We start from the raw sequence: 18,685 nt of genomic DNA on the forward strand, positions 1-18,685 counted from the left end.
GCTGTGTCTCTGAGATCGACCCTACTCCTGGTCTGTTCGTCCGTAAGAGTCACGCAGTCATGTACGGGGTGCACATTGGGATCGTTCTCTGGCAAGGGTAACAGAGTTGCTGGGTTCAGTGTGGTGCATCTTTTCAGGGTGATATGGGGGGGCAAGCAAGGTCAGTTCGTATCCAGTCAGTCGTGCACTCGTCAGATGTTGCGTCTTGGTTTGGTTCAGGAGGGTGTCGACTGCATGGGGTACCAGTACCGTGAGGGAATTCGAGAGTACAATCCCCTCACTCTGTCGGATAGAGACTGCAGCAGCAGCTACAGCTCGAAGGCAGGCAGGCAAGGCTCTGGCGACAGGGTCAAGAGTGGCAGAGAAGTAAGCGCACGGTCGTTGCTTGGGGCCGATGGCCTGGGTCAGGACAGATAAAGCGCACCCCTCCCTTTCGTGAGTGTAAAGGGAGAAGGGCTTTCTGTAATCAGGGGTACCCAGGACAGGGGCCGAGCAAAGAGCATCTCGCAGTTCTGTGAAGGAAGTTTGACACTCAGGAGTCCAAGGGAGTGGGAAAGGGGCGTCTTTGTTTAGCAGAGAAAGCAGTGGTTTTACAACGAGGCTGAAGTTTGGTAACCATTGTCGGCAGAAGGAGGTGAGGCCTAATAGGGAGCGAACCTGCTTCTGGGTTTTTGGGACAGGGGTATCTAGAATGGTTTGGATTCGATCAGGGGTGAGCTTTCTTCCATCTTTGGACAAAAGGTGGCCTAGGTAAGTGACCTGGGGTAGGCAGAATTGCAACTTCTTCTCGGAGACCTTGTGGCCATTTTCCGCAAGGAAGTGCAAGAGTTAAATGGTGGCGGTAACCGCTAGAGGGGTGGTGTCGGCTGCCAAAAGGATGTCATCGACATATTGTACCAACACCACCCCGTCGGGTAACTGGACTTGGTCTAGTTGTCTTTTGAGGGCCTGGCTGTAGATGCTAGGGCTTTCCGTGTAGCCTTGAGGAGCTCGGCAGAACCTATATGAGCGGGCTTTTAGGGTAAAGCCGAAGAGATATCGGCTGTCCGGGTGGATGGGGATGGAGAAGAATGCGTTCTTGAGGTCGATGACGGAAAAGGTGGTGGCAGTGGATGGAATCAAGGTCAGGATGGTGGTGATGTCCGAGACCACAGGGTACTGGGGTACCACCACTTTGTTGATCTCTCGGAGGTCGATGATGAAACGGTATGCTTTCTCATCTCCCTCTCCCTGCTTCTTGATAATGGGCAAGATAGGGCTGTTGCAAATGTTGCTAACCACTTCCTCTACCACTCCTGCGTCTATCAGTGACTGGATAATCATTACCAATGCCTTCTCGCCCTCTGGCGATATCCGATATTGTGGGAGTTTTGGGAGTGTTGCGTCTGGTCGGACAGTAATGTGCACTGGGTCAATTAACATACGCCCTACGTCCGAATCCGCTTTGGCCCACAGATACGGAGGTAGAGTGTCAAGCAGGGACGCGTCAACGTCGGTGATGGAAAACATGTGTCGGGGGGAACAATGTCTAAGCAGAACGGGGTTGTCGTAAAGAAACACTCGAACTCCATCTTGAGAACACCTAATCGTCGCTCGGAAGTGTTTCAGTAAGTCAAGTCCCATAATGGCGTCAGGGCTATTGGAGGAAAGCAAGAACGTGGTGTCGGTGGTGTTGTTTTCTACGTCAAAGAGAATCGGGGCAGACAAAGGGTTGGTGGAGGGCGTTCCATCGAAACCTGTCGATGTTATGAGTGAGCCAGACAAGGGTGCCCTTGGAATCAGTCGTTTAGATAACGCACTACGTGTTGCGCCAGTGTCTACCAGAAATGGAGACTTGGTACCCAGGACCTTAGCAGTGACATAAGGGCCCTGCTGGTCAACATAGAGCTCGACTGGATCCCTCCCTCGCCCTTGGCTGTCCTATGCGAAGGTGTGAGTGTCGTCATAGTCAGATTGTTGATATTGGTTCTGCCTGGGTCGATCGAACGTATTTGGTCTGCTTGATCTGTCATTAGTCGCGTCATTTGGGGGCCCTCGTTGTTGTCCCCTAGGTCTCGGTCCGTTTGCTACATCCCTGGGGTCTTTGCTTCTGATCATTTCCAGAAGAACTGGGCACTGGGATTTCCAATGGCCAGTCCCTTTGCAGAAAGCGCACTGGTCTTCTCTAAGGTCTGTGCGTCCACTGTAGGAAGTCAGAGTGCGGTCCTGGGGAAATGTAGTCTTAGGGACGTTTGTCTGGTAGTTTCCCCGGTATTGGTCCCGTCCTATAGTCACCCCTTGCAGTTTGGCAATCATCACCCTCTCTTTTAAGTCCTTCTTCTTTTTCTCTGTCGCCCTATCGGTTTCATTTTTCTGATGCTCATAATATTGGGCCATTTGGAGAATCGCTGTGGGTTTGGAGGCTGCCCAACTACTCTCGCTGGCTTGTAGTTTCTGGGAGATTTCCGATGATAGGCCCTTAACATAATTCTGGACGAACAGATGGTGTCCGGTTGCAGTGGTCATGTCTTGGCCGCTGTAATCGGAGAACACCGTTTCAAACCGGGAGAAGTATTCCGATACATCCTCCTAGGGTTTTTGGCGACAGGCTGTTACTATCGACCAGTCCACTTTCTTTTCTGGGATTAGGGTTTTTAATTTCTCTACGATTTTATCTGGGAGGTCTAGAATGGATTTCAACGGCTTTTGTCCTGGTCCCCGTTGTTTGTCCAGGTCATCGAGTTGTGACCAGGTATGTCCAAACAGCTCAAGGTGGTCGACTTTCCGGATTTGCTTCCACACATCAGCTGGTAGACATAACCCCAAGAACAAGTCGATGTCAGCCAGGGTCATGATCGTTGAACCCAGGGCTGTACCCAATTCAGTATAGAAGGCAGTGGGGTTTTTACGTAGGTCGGGTAGAGATTTCCGGAATGTCAGTATCTCTTGCCGGTCCCATGGCTGGTAGACCCAGTTGTACACTACCCTTCCCTTCGCATCTTGGTTGTTTGCATCATCGTGAGTCCCTGTACCCCGAGGAGGAACCCAGTAAGGGGCAGCCTCACGTATCGGCATCATGGTGTTAGATTGCTTGGTTTGTGGTTCGGACACTACGGAGGCTGCGGATTTAGCTCCCGGCTTTTGTTCAGTGAGGTGGCGGAAAACCTCAAGCGTACGCGTAAGGAGGTCCGACACATCACACTCGCCCTCATCCCCGATATCGACCTTCCGGTACAGAGTCCTTAGGCTCTCGGGACCTTTGTCTCGATATCGGTCCTCGTATGCATTCAAGACATGGTAACACAGTCGTACGGTAAAATGTCGTCTGTGACTCCCTGTATACGAGCTGAACATATCTGTGATGTACTCTTCATCATCCTTCCTTTCTACCAGTGTCCTTGCTATTTTGTCGATCCCCGCTCGCTCATCTTTGTCTAGTCTGTTTGTTCTTGCAGGGCCAGCCCCTCGAGTCTCATGGTCGTCTAACGTTGTTGTTGATGCGGGTTTTAATACAAGGGGTTCGGCTGGCACAGAGGCCATTGGGGCCGATGCTGTGGCGGTACCTTCGTTTGTACCTGGGGGTGGCGCGTGCTGCGCCAAGGGTTGAGAAGGGGCATATGGAGGGGGCATGTAGATGATAGGAGGACCTAACAGCAAGTCCTCGTTGGCTTGTCGTTTCGAGGGTAAATCAGGGTAGAGCATGGAGGGGGTTCTAACCGGACACTGGCTTGGCGTTTCCATTTCTAGTTTCTGTTTAGCTTTTTCTCTTTCTTTTATCTCCTTTTTTAGTCTCTGAGCAGCTAGGTGGGCTGCTTTTTGCAGCTCTTTTTCCAACCTACTCTCAGTTTTCTTTTTACGTTGTTCAGTTTCTTTTCGCCACATGCCGAAGCTGTCAAGCATAGTAGGTGTTGTCTTGTTTTTACCCAGGGCAGTTTCTAGCGTTTTTATTTTATCATCATCGAAGGATCCTATCAGGGGCCATTGACTTTCTTGACCCTTTTTTGTATATTTATGCCATAGTTTACTATAGGCTATAGCGGTCAACCCATGCTTCATGAACATGTCCTTATTAGGGGTGCCTTCCAGTGGGGCTGGATGGTCCATCTCTAATAGGCGGTCCGGGCTAAACAGGCTACTAATCAGTGGGGAGAAGACAGACATGACGGCTCGTAACGAGGGACTAAAAAGTCAGCACTGCCTATCTTATCACTAGGTGCAAAGACTGGACAGAATATTTCTATTCTACGTTGTTTGCAGGCAGTGAATACCTCATGGATCAAGATAACAAAAGACCAATAAATAACAATGGGGAGAATGAGTAGGTCCGCAAAGATCTGCGTTACCTACCTTTTTCGCTATCTGCAAAAAGGGTGGTCTCTTCCCTGTTTGCAGACAGGGAATCTCCAGGAAACAATAGTTTGCGAACAACAGTTCAGTTTCAAGTGATTATTGAGTGGGGGAGGAAAAAAATAAGCACGGCTTCTGCCCTACCTATCCTCCACTGCTTGCAAAGAGAGAGAGCCCGTTGTTTCTCCGTTTGCAGACAGTGAATCCCTCATAGATCAAAAATAACAAAAAGACCAATAAATAACAATGGGGAGAATGAGTAGGTCCGCAAAGATCTGCGTTACCTACCCTTTTCACTATCTGCAAAAAGGGTGGTCTCTTCCCTGTTTGCAGACAGGGAATCTCCAGGAAACAATAGTTTTGGGAACAACAGTTCAGTTTCAAGTGATTATTGAGTGGGGGAGAAAAATAAGCACGGCTGCCGCCCTACCTATCCTCCACTGCTTGCAAAGAGAGAGCCTGTTGTTTCTCCGTTTGCAGACAGTGAATCTCCAAATAAATAAAAAGAGCAATACTAGTATTTTTTTAACAAACAAGCAATCAAGCAATTTTTTCGCAACTTGTCGTGGTGACACGACCTTACCCGGACCGCATGGACAGTTTCCTGTCTTCCGAATCCAGCGCCCGATCGTCCTCTCTTCTTCGTTATCCTCGCGGCACTCCTGATGGTTCCCAGTCAGGACCGTAGATCACTCGAGAGAGGTCTGTTCGGAACCAGTGAAGTTCGGATGATCGGCTGTCAGACGAGGGTCTATCGGACAGACGCGTTCCCGATCGTTGCAGTCGTTCACTTTGTCGTCAGGACCTCTCCCACTGGATCCATGGGTCGCTGATGGGCCCCACGCTTGGGACGCCAATTGTAGAAACTAAATGGGGGGCACTACCAACCAGAATATAAGATCCTTAAGTATTGCCCGGCGGTGTCGCCTCTTGAACCCACAAAGAAGTTAAACTATTGAAGAGGCAGGCGCTGGAGACTGGAAGGCAGGAAACAAGGTTTTTATTCTCTCCGGAGGAGAACACAACGAAACGGACAGAAGGTATCGTTCTGAGGTGCTCTAACTGCATCCCTGAGGCCTGGCCTCTTATACACACGTTTATCTGTTTATTGCATGTAACACATTTTCGTCGATACTTTGAAGTACGGAAAGACATCCTTAGAATCCCCCCCTTCCCAGCCCGTTCCCACGCAAGATTACAGTGGAAGTCCCCGCCCCGTTCACAATAGGTGATGATCATCGCGCAGCTGGATATTCCGCCGATCCACGGAGTGTGTGGGTTTCGATCGGATCTCGTGGGATGGGGGGGGGCTTTGATCATCTCGGGGGTCCTTTGAGGAGGGAAGCTTTCTATTGTACGGGGAGGGGCAAGGGATTGGTATCGGCAGAGCTGGGTGTCGGCCTGGGAACGGGGAAGACAAACGGGCACACGGGGAAATGGGGTTTGCATCAAAGGGCCGGGGATCATAAATGGGAAGAGGGGAGGTGTCGCGCTGGGAACAGGACGAGAGTCTGGGGCAGAGCAGCGCTGAAGAGGGGTTTTATGATTCGCGGCAGGTGCAGGCAGGGGGGTTGTCAGTATGCGGGGGATGCCGGCGAAGTTAGGAGTGGGAGAGAGGCGCGCTGGCTCTCGGCGGGAGCAGGGAAGCCATGGTGTTCAAAATGGCGGCTGTTTTACGCGCACAAAAAGGTTAAGGAGAGCAAGAGGGCGCCGATAATGTTGACGGTTTCAGCCTACTTTCAACAGTGTGCCTCATGGGAACAGTCCAGTCCGAACTACCAAGCCATGTCTTTCCCAGACCGGAATCAAGCATCCAAGGACCGGTTTCTGGCTATCAGCCTTCATTCAGCCTGGATAGCTTGACTCCAGTGGTGTGGAGAGCCTGGGACTCACGTCTGAGCATACCCAGCCCACTCGGGGTGAAAATTGCAAAAAACACAGTTGATGGACAGAATGTAGAACAATGTCATACATTCACCCCAGTACAATGATCTTGGCCTAAATCCATCGTTTTTGTGCACTCCACACCACCCTGGGTTAGGCACTGGCTATATGCAAATCAGCTCTGACCCTGTGCCTCATGGGAACAGTCCAGTCCGAACTACCAAGCCATGTCTTTCCCAGACCGGAATCAAGCATCCAAGGACCGGTTTCTGGCTATCAGCCTTCATTAGTTCATAGTCACTTCAGTTCGGCAGTACAAAAGGAAAGGATTCCTCATGTACAGCACACACCCTCGTCAGAAAGCAGCACACCCTTCACGCTGATGTCGGAAGTGGAGAGCAGCATCAGATAGTCATCTCTTTCTAATTGTACGCTCGATGAAGACTGAAATCACCACATTCCTCTGGCACACAGTTTCTTTCCCAGGTCAATAACTCAAGCTGTGAACAGTTGTCATGTCGCAGTGATTGTTAAGTCACCACAGTGACTGCTGCCAGTAGCCAATTACTCGCTGCTTAGGCTCACAGCCAGCGACCATCGGCAAAAGTACTCACTGTGCACCAGAGTCAGTTTGACAGAACAATCCTGGACTCAGTCATGGAGCCACAGTATCTCCCTGAATACACTCCAGTTCCTGAGAGTTGCCACACTAGGTCTTCCTGTAGTGCATGTTGAGGTGTACCTGGACATATCCTGTTCTTGTCTCCAATGTCTACTGCAAGATAAGAGGATTACGCAATAAGCAGCACAGAGAGTGAAGAGAAGCATCAGGTTTATTCCATACACTTCTGCCACAGCCTACCAACTACCAGTTCAGGAGTGTGCATGCTCATTACTCTACATTCTAGAACTTTGTGACCACAAGATTCCACTGTTCTAGTCTCTTTTACAATGCTCTGGTATCTTCTACAGTGCAAGTGACATAGGTGACAGACAGATACCACACAAAGCCTTGGTATTTAGCACACTTTTTCTTATAACTCTTTTTTATTGGTTTACATCTATTCACAGTCATGTGGTACAGTGGAAACTCATAGCAATACAATTTACATTTACAAACACAGCCCTTATATTATAAAGTGTGTTCAAGAGCTTATCCCCCACAAGTTCATCTATCATTCCCTCTAGCATTTTTCCCGCCAAGTGTTTTATTTCTTTGTATTGCCGTTGCACACACCTGGCCCCTAAATGTATTCCATCTACCCCAAATGTTTGCTAATTTTTTAGGGCAGCCTCTGTTTTCATAGATAGTCTTTTCAGCTATCATTGATGTCTTTTTCCCATTCCGTCAATGTGGGGGGTTCGCCTACTCCCCATTTCCGAGCTATGTGCCGTTTTGTTATGGCAAAGCACAGTGTTAACATATTTGTTCCTTTCTATTGAGGTCTGATATTTAGAAGACATAATTTGGGTGTATGTTGGGGTTCCTTTCTGCAGACCAATCGCAGTTGTGTTGTCACTGCCCGCCAGTATTTCTGAATGACGGGACATTCCCATATTATATGATAGAATGTTCCCTCTTGTTTACACTGTCTGTTACATATGGAGTCTTCTTTTCTTTTCATTTTTGTCAGCGTGACGCAAGAAAAATATGATCTGTGGAGGATCTTAAGTTCGATTAGTCTTAGTCTAGAGGTTATGGCTACTTCCTTCGGAGACGCTAATGCTTCCTGCCAATCTTCTTTGTCCAACTCTGCTATGTTAGTTTGCTATCTCTCTCTTAGTTTCTGTAGTGGATCTGGCATATTATTGAGTAGCTTCCTATATGTCAAGAAGATCACTTTACTGTCTATACAGTTGTTTAAGAGTTTGGCCTCTAGTGTTGATTCTGGGAGATCTGTGTCCTGTGGGATGGCCGCTCTGAGAGTATTTCTGATTTGGAGGTATGTATATGTTTTGGAGTCTGTCATCTCGAATTCTTTTTGAATTTTGACAAATGGTTGGTATTTGGCACACTTCACATTTATTAGCACTGGCCACGGACTTTCAGGGCACGATCTTGGGTGCTGGAACCTAATTTTACAATGTAAGCACTGGTTCTTGTTGTGCTTTGGCGGATTTCTTTTTGTTGTTTAATATAATACAATCTTGAACCGAATGTATGGGAACGCTTTATGTGAGCATCAGTTCCATTACACAAGGACACATTCATTTTTAGATCGAAGCCAACTCTGTCTGGTTGCAAAGGCATATTGAGGAGATGCTGAAAGCTTCCCTAGGACTGGATTCCACCCATTGCTTACCACTGGCGTGGTATGTTGTAACTCAAATTTGCTTGCTTTCTTTTTGCTGGCTTGATTTATTTTAGGCTGTTCAGTCAGTCTGCCTATCCCGTGGAGCTTAGCATGTTTACCACCTCTCTGACTGTCTCCTTTTATTATTCTTCCATGAGTACTCACTTTTTGGAAACTTTTCTTTTCTTTTTTGTGAGGCACTCCAGGAGAATACCTGCGTTTTCAGTTGTCTCCTCTATGCTAGTTCACATCAATAAACATGCTGTATTTTTCTTTGAAAAGGTTTCCTGCCTCCTGTCTTTCTGCTTGACAGATTCTCCTTACCTCTGCCTCTGGATCATTGTTGCATGCCTGTAATGAACAATGTCTGTTCACGACTTGTTTATTTTGGTCAGTGCTATTTACGTATGGCATGCCTTAAACAATCCTCATCCTCAACTTCAAGCTCATGGAATAGGCCCTAGAGGAAGGGGAGTGGAGAGGAGTGCTCAAACGCCCCCAAAATAACCATGCTGGGGTTCAGAAGTGAAGGAGCAATAAACAGCCCTTTAGATTTTGTTTTTATTTTGTCAACTTTCCTGTGCAAAGACAGAAGTCACCTGTTGGCTTGGTGTTTACTTTTCTTTCTCTGACTGCAAAGTGAGAGGATTTATGTGAAAATGTTGCTGGAGATGTCGAAAAAAGGCTTTCGGATGTTATTTGTTTTTCTATCAAACAACCAAATTTACTTGCCAGTAAATGAACTGTACAAATATTTTAGAATATATTCAAATTAGGAAAGCACAAAGGAAGACATTTTTTTTCTTACCCTGAAGTGTGGTGGACACACATATTTTAGTATGATAAAAAAATGTATGCACTAGGTGATGTCGATTTCCTAACATTATTGTTTGTGCACTGTATAGTTTTATCAGAAACACTGTATGCATGCAAATGTAATGGTCATTTTAATTCTAATGGCATTTTACTACCACAACATTTATACCCCGTTCTATGCCATTCCACTATTACAACAGTCTCCTCCACTCTACGACATACTACTCCAAGCCACTGTATGCCGCTCCACATGCTACTTCACTCTATGCCCCTCCATGACACTCTATACCACTCCACACCACTCCACTCTACACCACACTACTCTATTCCACTCCACTCTACGCCACAATACTCCACTCTACAACATGATCCTCTACTCTATGCCACTCCACTCTACTCAACAACTATCTGCTCTACGCTACCCTACGCCACTCCACTTGATTCTACAATATTTACCCCACTCAATGCAGCTTGATGCAGTTACACTCTAGGACACTCCACGCCACTCTATGCCACTATACTCTACTCCACTCTGACACTCTGGTGTCCTCTAAGCCACTCGGCTCTATGTCACTCTACTTCACTCTGTGCATCTACACTCTATGCCACTCCACGAAACTCTACTTCACTGCACGTCACTCCAATCTATGGCACTACTCCATTCTATGGTACAAAAGGGGGTGGTGATGGACGGAGCATCTGAACCAATCAAACACTCACACCCAGTCAACAGATCTGGGTTTAATCCATAACCGTTCTTTAGCCCACTCTGCCACCCCAGTTCAGACATGGCCATATGCAAATCAGTCTGACCCTGTGCCTCATGGGAACAGTCCAGCCCGAACTGCCAAGCCATGCCTTCCCTGGACCGGAAACAAGCTTCCGAGGACCGGTTTCGGATTCATAATCCTCATCAGCCAGGCTATCTTGAATCCAGTGGCCAAGTGAGCAAGGCACTCACGTCTGAGCATACCCTGCCAACTTAGGGCGAACAAAGCGATACAAAAGGGGATGATTGACAGAGCATTTGAGTAAATCAAACACTCACCCCCAGTCAACTGATCTGGGTTTAATCCATCACCATTCTTTAGCTCACTTAGCCACCCCAGCTCAGACATGGCCATATGCAAATCAGTCTGACCCTGTGCCTCATGGGAACAGTCCAGCCCGAACTGCCAAGCCATGTCTTTCCTGGACCGGAAACAAGCATCCTGGGACCGGTTTCGGATTCATAATCCTCATCAGCCAGGCTATCTTGAATCCAGTGGCCAAGTGAGCAAGGGACTCACGTCTGAGCATACCCTGCCAAATTAGGGCGAACAAAGCGATACAAGAGGGGATGATGGACGGAGCATTTGAGTAAATCAAACACTCACCCCCAGTCAACTGATCTGGGTTTAATCCATCACCATTCTTTAGCTCACTCAGCAAATCAGTCTGACCTTCGGGCTGGACTGTTCCCATGAGGCACAGGGTCAGACTGATTTGCATATGGCCATGTCTGAGCTGGGGTGGCTGAGTGAGCTAAAGAATGGTGATGGATTAAACCCAGATCAGTTGACTGGGGGTGAGTGTTTAATTTACTCAAATGGTCCCTCGGACCCAACTTTAAATACCTGGGGAGGAAACCAAAGGTTTTTAGGGCATTTCAGGCACTATGCACTACACATGGGTTGTCCGATTGTTGGCAATCTAAATACCCCCAAAAATCAGGGTTCACGTTCTTTTCCCATCCTCATGTGAAATTTGCCAGATTAGACTATGTACTGGCCTCCCACACCAACATAACCAAGTGCCACATAGATAAGCTACCCAGGGTTCTGTCAGACCACAACCCATTAATCTTAAGTATCGGTATCGCTAAAACTCAACAATATCAAAATAGCTGGAGATTTGAAATGAGAAATATAGCCAACTTATGGAGAAGTGGATACCGGAATTTTTGGAAGACAACCTGGGTAGTGCACCTCTAGAAGTGGTGTGGGATACACTTAAAGCCGGAATCAGGAGCAAAACTTTTCGATTTTCAATAAGGAATAATCAAGAGGCGAAACAAAAAATAAAAGAACTACAGGGGAAACTGGCAGAAGCAGAGGAAGGGCTTATAAGAGCAGTCAAAGGGGGTCTAAATATAGAAACAGCATCACGAAAGGTGGCCATTGCAAGAAATAGACTAACAGAAATATTCGCGGAAAAAGCAATCTGTACAGCCACAATGTATAAAGAGAAAACATATGAATTAAGCGAGCAAATAGGGCATCAGCTTGCTATCTGCACCAGACAACAAAACACTGCAAATACAATCAAAGAGATCAAGGATCACAATAATAACCCAGAAGAGATTAGGTTAGAATTTCAGAAATATTATCAAGATTTATATAAAGAGACCAATAAGGATCAAGAATTAATCAAGGAATATCTTGATCAGGTTACAACGACCCAACTTCCACAAATAGACCAAGATAATCTAGCGGCAACACCTCAGTGGGTAGAAATCTTACTATCCATCAACAGCTTAGCCCCGGGGAAAGCAGCAGGAATGGATGGAATACCCGCTGAATTCTATGTCAAATTTCACCAATCATTAAAAGGAATTATAACTGAACTAATGATCCAAGTCTTCCTTGGGGGGAAACCACCAAAATCACGGGCACGGGACAAAATCGTGGTCTTTCCAAGGAAAACAAGGACCGAATAGAATTGGGATCCTATCGCCCGATTACATTAATTATTGCGATTCTAAAGTCTACGCTAAACTGTTAGCTAGTCGACTAGCTCCAATTATTCACAAGATCATCTCAGCCCGACAACATGGATTTGTTCCTGGTAGATCCACAACAGATCATGTACAAAGGGTAATTACACTCTTTGACATAGCAGAAGTAGCAGGGGACCCTATGGCGCTTATACTCCTGGATGCTAAAAAGGCCTTTGATAGGGTCTCTTGGCAATATCTATGGATGGCTATGTCAAAGAGTGGAATCGGGGAACAATTCATAAACGCTATTCGCAGCTTATATCATAACCCAGAAGCTGTTATCATGATAAATGGCGGAATGTCAAGCAAGATTGATGTAACCAGAGGGACGAGGCAGGGGTGTCCGTGCTCCCCCTTATTGTTTGCAATATTTATCAATCCATTTATTCGCAAACTTGAGACCAATAATAATAATAATAATAATAATAATAATAATAATAATAATAATATCCACATTTGTAAAGCGCACAATCACCCGTTAGGGTCTCTAGGCGCTGGGGGCCGTCGGGAAGATTAAGCAAGCTATTGCCCAGAGTCACATGGTGCTGGGCTAATCTGCCGCCGGTGCCGGGGATCGAACCGTGATCCCCAGATTCCGGAGTCAGCCGCCCTGACCGTGGCGCCACACCTCTTCCTTCCATCAGAGTATATCACCCATTAAAACTCCAAATGGAACCACAAAAGACTCTGGTATATGCGGATGACATCGCAATCGCCACAAGTAATCCTAGCGAAGCCGTCAAACTGATGGAAGAAGAGGCAAGGCGCTTTGGAGAGATTTCCGAGTATAAATTAAATCAAGGCAAAACCCAGATAATTATAAATTAAAAAAGAAATTACAGAGATGAAAGGATAGTGGGAAATGCTGTATATCTGGGTGTCAATATCACCTCCAATCTAGATCAACTAGTCAAAATCAATATGGACCACTCTTGAAACAAACGACAACTAATCATCGTAAACTACATAATCTACATCTAACCTTAATAGGTAGATGTAATGTTATTAAAATTCTTTTTTTTCTGAAATGTTAATATTATTTTAGAACTATATGCCTAAATGTTGACCAACAAATAACTAAGGAAATAGATAACATATTTTCTCGATTTATTTGGGGATATAAAAGATCGCGCAGAGCCGACAGATATATCTTGCTCCCGAGAGATAGAGGGGGTCTTGCGGTCCCTAACCTCAAGGTCTACTTGTGGGCTACACTTCTGAAATATAGTAAGGTCCTACTGGCCCCAAATAGGAATCCGGTACAAGAGGGGGGGGTTCCAACTCCACAAGAACTTATTCTCGGTACTGAAGCGGGCGAACATTTGTGGCAACTGATCTACGATAATCACTTCAAAAAAGTTTGTTTCAAAACATTAGCCGGCATTTACAACGCTTGGAAACATATACGCAAACTTCTTGGAATTGGAAGATATTCCTATTACACGAGCCTGTATAGAAACAATAACCTACCAGAAATATTCACGGACATATGTATGAAAAGATGGGTTAACACAGGGATCTCCTGATGAGGTGCCTTCTTTACAACAACAGGCTTCAAGTCATTCGAAGAATTAAAGAATGAGTATGGGTTAGAACATAGAAATTTCTTCAAATATCTACAAATTAGAGACTTTTTAACCAAAAAAGGGGGTGGAAGAGCAGAGTTTCATAAAATTCAGACAATTGAGGTAATCAACCGAAATATCACAGTCAAAATAGGGGAAATATATAATAACTTAGTTTCTACACTGCCGGACGATATGGCTAAACACATCCTAAAATGGAAAAATAAATTAGATATAAATGAGGATACAATCCAGCGGGCATTCCAGCTCTCGCAATCACTTCTAATGTCATCTAAACTACAAGTACAATATTATAATACCTATTTTCAATTATATTATACACCATATCAAATAGCCAAATGGAGCACAGGCAAAGGTACTCAGTGTCCAAGATGTGCATCACAGGAAGCTAATATAATACATATATTCGCCACATGTGACACACTCGGTTTCATTAGACATGAAATTTCTACGTTTTTATCCGGAATCTGGAACTCAAGAATAGAAATCTCAATAGGAGAAATAATGCTAGGAATTGACGGTGATATCAGGCCAAAGGGAATACAGGGACTCATTTTCATATCTATGGCTGTTTACCGAATTTGTATAGCATCTAGCTGGCTGAACTCAAATCCTCCGACCTTTCAACAGTGGCAGGTAAGACTCTTAGCTACATATAGCGTAAAAAGGAAAAAAAAAGGCCTTGATATCTGGGACCCCCTCATACAGTGGATGCAATATCATGAATCATAAAAGTATCATGTCTTATTTCTGAAATAATACTAATGTGACTGCCATGTGAGGTAATATGTTAGTGATACCTGATTATGTATTAATGAGATGTATTTTCTTTTCTTTTTCTCATATATAATTTGAAAAATGTGACCGGATGGGTCGGGGGGTAGGGGTTGGGGTTGAGTGGGGGAGATATTTTGTTGTAAAAATATCTCAATAAAGAAGTGTTTAAAAAAAAAAAGAAGTTGTCTGCCCTTTCCGTGGGAAGAGATCTTATCGTGACAATGAATGGGGCTTAAACAGTTTTAATGGACGTTTCGTACATGTGTTCCGCCAGAGGAAGTTAAACAAAAAAGTTCCACACAAAAGAAAAAGAACACAGTAATTAGGCATTAGGATCTGATAATAGTCCAGTCATTATTAGACAAGGATACAAAAACAAATTCCTCCTTTACAGCCGACCAGTAACTCCTATTGTCAGCATAACGTCTTGGTTTCTGAGAATTTGGGGTTCAAATAGAGCACAAATCGAAAGTAAATGTCCCTCAGCTGAAGCCTAACTAGGCATCTCCCTTCACAAGTTGCCAAAAGATTTGTTTTCAACTTGCCGAAGCTCTGTATATATGTAGGTCTTGCAGGTCAACCAGTACTCTCTACAAATATTAAATATATCTGTCTAAGTACACCCACTATAACAATTTACACACAATACAAACTGAACTTTTTGGCACTTAAGAAGTATATGTTATTGAACATGACCCATTTTATCTTCGTTAGAATAATTGAATAATGAGTTAAAACCTGCAAGGCTTCAGACTTAGGCCCTAAGGGGCAGATTTACAAGCCCCTTGCACCTCTTTTACGCAACTGTTGCGTCACTTTTGTGATGCAGCAAGCGGCGGCGCAAAAGATGCGCCATGGTGCGGGGTATTTACAACGTGACACATCTGGGAGATGCGTCACGTTGTAAAGCCCTATGCCAGAGGGAGGCGTTCCGGTGCAAGAGGGGGGGGAGCGTTCAGGCGCAGGAACGCCTCCTAAAAGTGGCTGAGTGAAATCTACAAGATTTCACTCAGTCACTTTGGGGCCCATGCTGCGTCAAAACCCTGTGCCTGCTTGAAGCAGGTGTAAGGATTGACGCAGCATTGTACAGATAGGGCACCCCCGAGCCTTACTGGAGCTGCGTCGCGCTTGCGACGCAACTCCAGCACTGCGCCATTGTAAACGCGGTGCATAAATGGTGGTGGAGGCATGGCGCACAATAAGTGGCGCATCCCTGCTGATATGCAGCAATGTGCCAGTTATTGTAAATCTGCCCCGTAAAGTCTGCAAGCCTTTAGACTTACGCCTAGAGTACATGGATTTGTTTGAAGTGGGTGCATTACACATTTAGCTATTTTAGCAAGATTTTAACTTGGGACCTGCAACAAGATCATTACCCCTCTGTGCTATCTTACATAAAACACAATCATATGACATAGACATTATACGCTATGCCCTGAAGCAAGCACATTAACCTTCTGGGCTATTTTCTGATGCATTAACAACTAGAGTTAACAGTATTATGCCATAAAACTTTCTGGCTACACATAAGTCCGTCCAAAGAGAGAGCAGTCAGGGGTGTTTGACCCATGCCCCATGCTACCACTGTGAAATATATTTTTATATCACAAAAGCAACCCTAACATCTTTATTCACTAGGCTGTATCAGTTCCTAAAACTGCTTTGAAATGTGTCCCATGACAGTGATACTGTAGAAAGGGGCCCAATAAAGGTTTCTGACTGGACTACACATAGATCTGCGTGGTAGGAAACCAGGAGTACCAGACTAGGCAGGAAAGGACTAGAACTTGAAGGATGATTGCAAGACCAGGCAGAAGAGGACCAGACCAGGAATAGGAAGAAAAAAGGAGGACAAGACCATCAGTAGGAGAAAGTGGGCAATGGAGGACAAAGAGATTGTTGAAAATGTGGTGCTGAAGCACCAGTAGTAGAAGGACTGGCATGTTAATATACCCATGGACATACAGGTATTATAGGGTGTATGTGTTTAGCTCTTTTTTTCCTTTATAACACTTACTGCCAACCAGTCTTGGCATGTAAGAGAATTAGGGCGCAGCCAGTGGAACCACTTTGCACAAGATCATACAATGTTATTGTGTTGAGAAGGACTGATCAGAAATCTGGCCTTCTGGTTTCAATGTCAAAACCTAAAACACACCCTCCTCTTTCCGGGGAGTTGACCTCATTGTGTTCTTCTTCAATGACATCCCATTGTTGCTAAAATGAGGCACTGCAAAATATGTGCTCAGTAGTCAAGCATTCTATTCCTTTCATAGAAATGAGAACCCTTATGTGTGTATCTTAGTCAAATCATAGCCATGGCCCGGGTAAAATTGGGCTCCCCCTCAGACCCTGGGCCTCCCCGTGCTTTGACCCCGGTCACAGGAAACATCCTTCCAGTAGTCCTTGACCTGCTCATCGCCTCCATTTCCTCTGGTCCCCCCTGCATGGAAATGCATGATGGTAAAGGCTCCTAACCTAACGTTGACCAGGACAACTTGGGGAACTACCACCCTATCTCCCTCCTTCCAAAGTTGAGCAAGATTTTGGAAAGGCACGTCAACTCGGTCCTGGTAGAGTTTCTAGAATCCAACAATTTACTTCATCCTTTACAGACCGGTTTCCGTCCCCAACATGGGACCGAAACTGCCCTTCTTGCAGTAACTGAGGAGTCCAGGATGATTTTGGATCAAGGGAGCACTGCAGCGATCATTCTTCTTGACCTAAGTGGTGCATTTGATACTGTCAGCCACGACTCACTGATCCTTAGACTCAGGAGTCTGGGAGTGACAGGCAATGCCATCACCTTGATACAGTCTTTCCTAGGAGAACGATCTTTTCTGGTCTTTGAAAGAGATGTTGTATCCAAACGTATGCCCCTCAGCTGTGGTGTGCCTCAGGGCTCCTCCTTGAGCTCCACACTGTTCAATGTCTATATGGGTCCTTTGGCAGAGATTGTCCGTTCATGTGGCATAAAAATCATTACCTACGATGATGACACACAGCTCGTGGTGGCATTATACCACCCCGAGAAGTCACCCAGCGACCTAGGAAGTTTCCTCGAGGAAGTAGTCAAATGGATAGAACACTCTTGCCTAACACTCAATGGGACAGACCGAGCTTTGCTCCTCAGTAACACCCCCTTCTTTTAATCCTGAGCTACTTTGGCCTAAATGCCTTGGCCCTGCTCCAGATCCTAAAGCCCAGATCAAAAGCCTCGGCATCTGGCTGGACCGCTCCCTTAGCTTCAACTACCAGGTGGCAACTTGCTATGGCCTGCTGAGGATGCTACACAAAATACTCCCTCTTCTCCGATTTCAGGCAATAATAATCATGGTCCAGGCTCTCATTCTATCCCACTTGGACTATGAGAATGCCCTTTATTTAGGAGCCCCTCAATCCACTACACCCATGGTCTAGATCATTTAAAACTGCGCAGCACACCTGCTCCTCCAGGCCCCCTACTGGCAATCCGCAAAACTGGCACAGAGGAGCCTTCACTGGCTGCCTGTTAGGGAGAGAATCCAATTCAAAGCCATGTGTATTGCTCACAAGGCCTTCTGGAGGAATGGTCCAGCAATCAACCGATCTATGATAATTCCTTACCAACCTAGCAGAAACCTCCGTTCGGCGTCTTCTTCCCTCGCACTACTCCTAAGAATAAAGCGAGCTAGATGTGGCGGGTGCTCCTTTTCCTATAACTCCGCCAAACTATGGAACGCTCTCCCCTTACACATACGGACAGAGCCTAATCTGCTGCCCTTTCGTAAACTTCTAAAAACTCTGCTCTTTAACGATTGCACTTAACTACTGGACTTTCTCTGTCTATCCGCATTCGTCTGCAGCGCTGGGATGCCTCAGGGTAGCTATTACGCTATTTAAATGTTTTTTTCATTTAATTTCATTTCTATTCTTATTCTTATTATCCTTATTACTATTATTATGCTATTATTATTATTACTACTACTACTGCCACAACTGATCAACTGGGAAGAGCCTTTGGTGGTCTTATTGGCACACACAGTGTTAAAGTTTTCTTAACTATGGTAGCACCTGCAATCTTTGTTGACATGGGCAAATAGGCAGGATCCCGTGCCACTGCTGGGACTTTGGCAGTTTTATCAAGAGGATGCAGGTTTATATTGACTATGAATATTACTCCAAATAGCCAGAAGTTGAACTATTCATTATGCTCAAATGAGTAAAATATCTATAATACGTTTTTGTTCATTGAGTATTCTGAT

This window comes from Lissotriton helveticus, chromosome 1_1 (genome assembly GCF_964261635.1).
Source record: "Lissotriton helveticus chromosome 1_1, aLisHel1.1, whole genome shotgun sequence".
Classification (NCBI taxonomy): domain Eukaryota; kingdom Metazoa; phylum Chordata; class Amphibia; order Caudata; family Salamandridae; genus Lissotriton; species Lissotriton helveticus.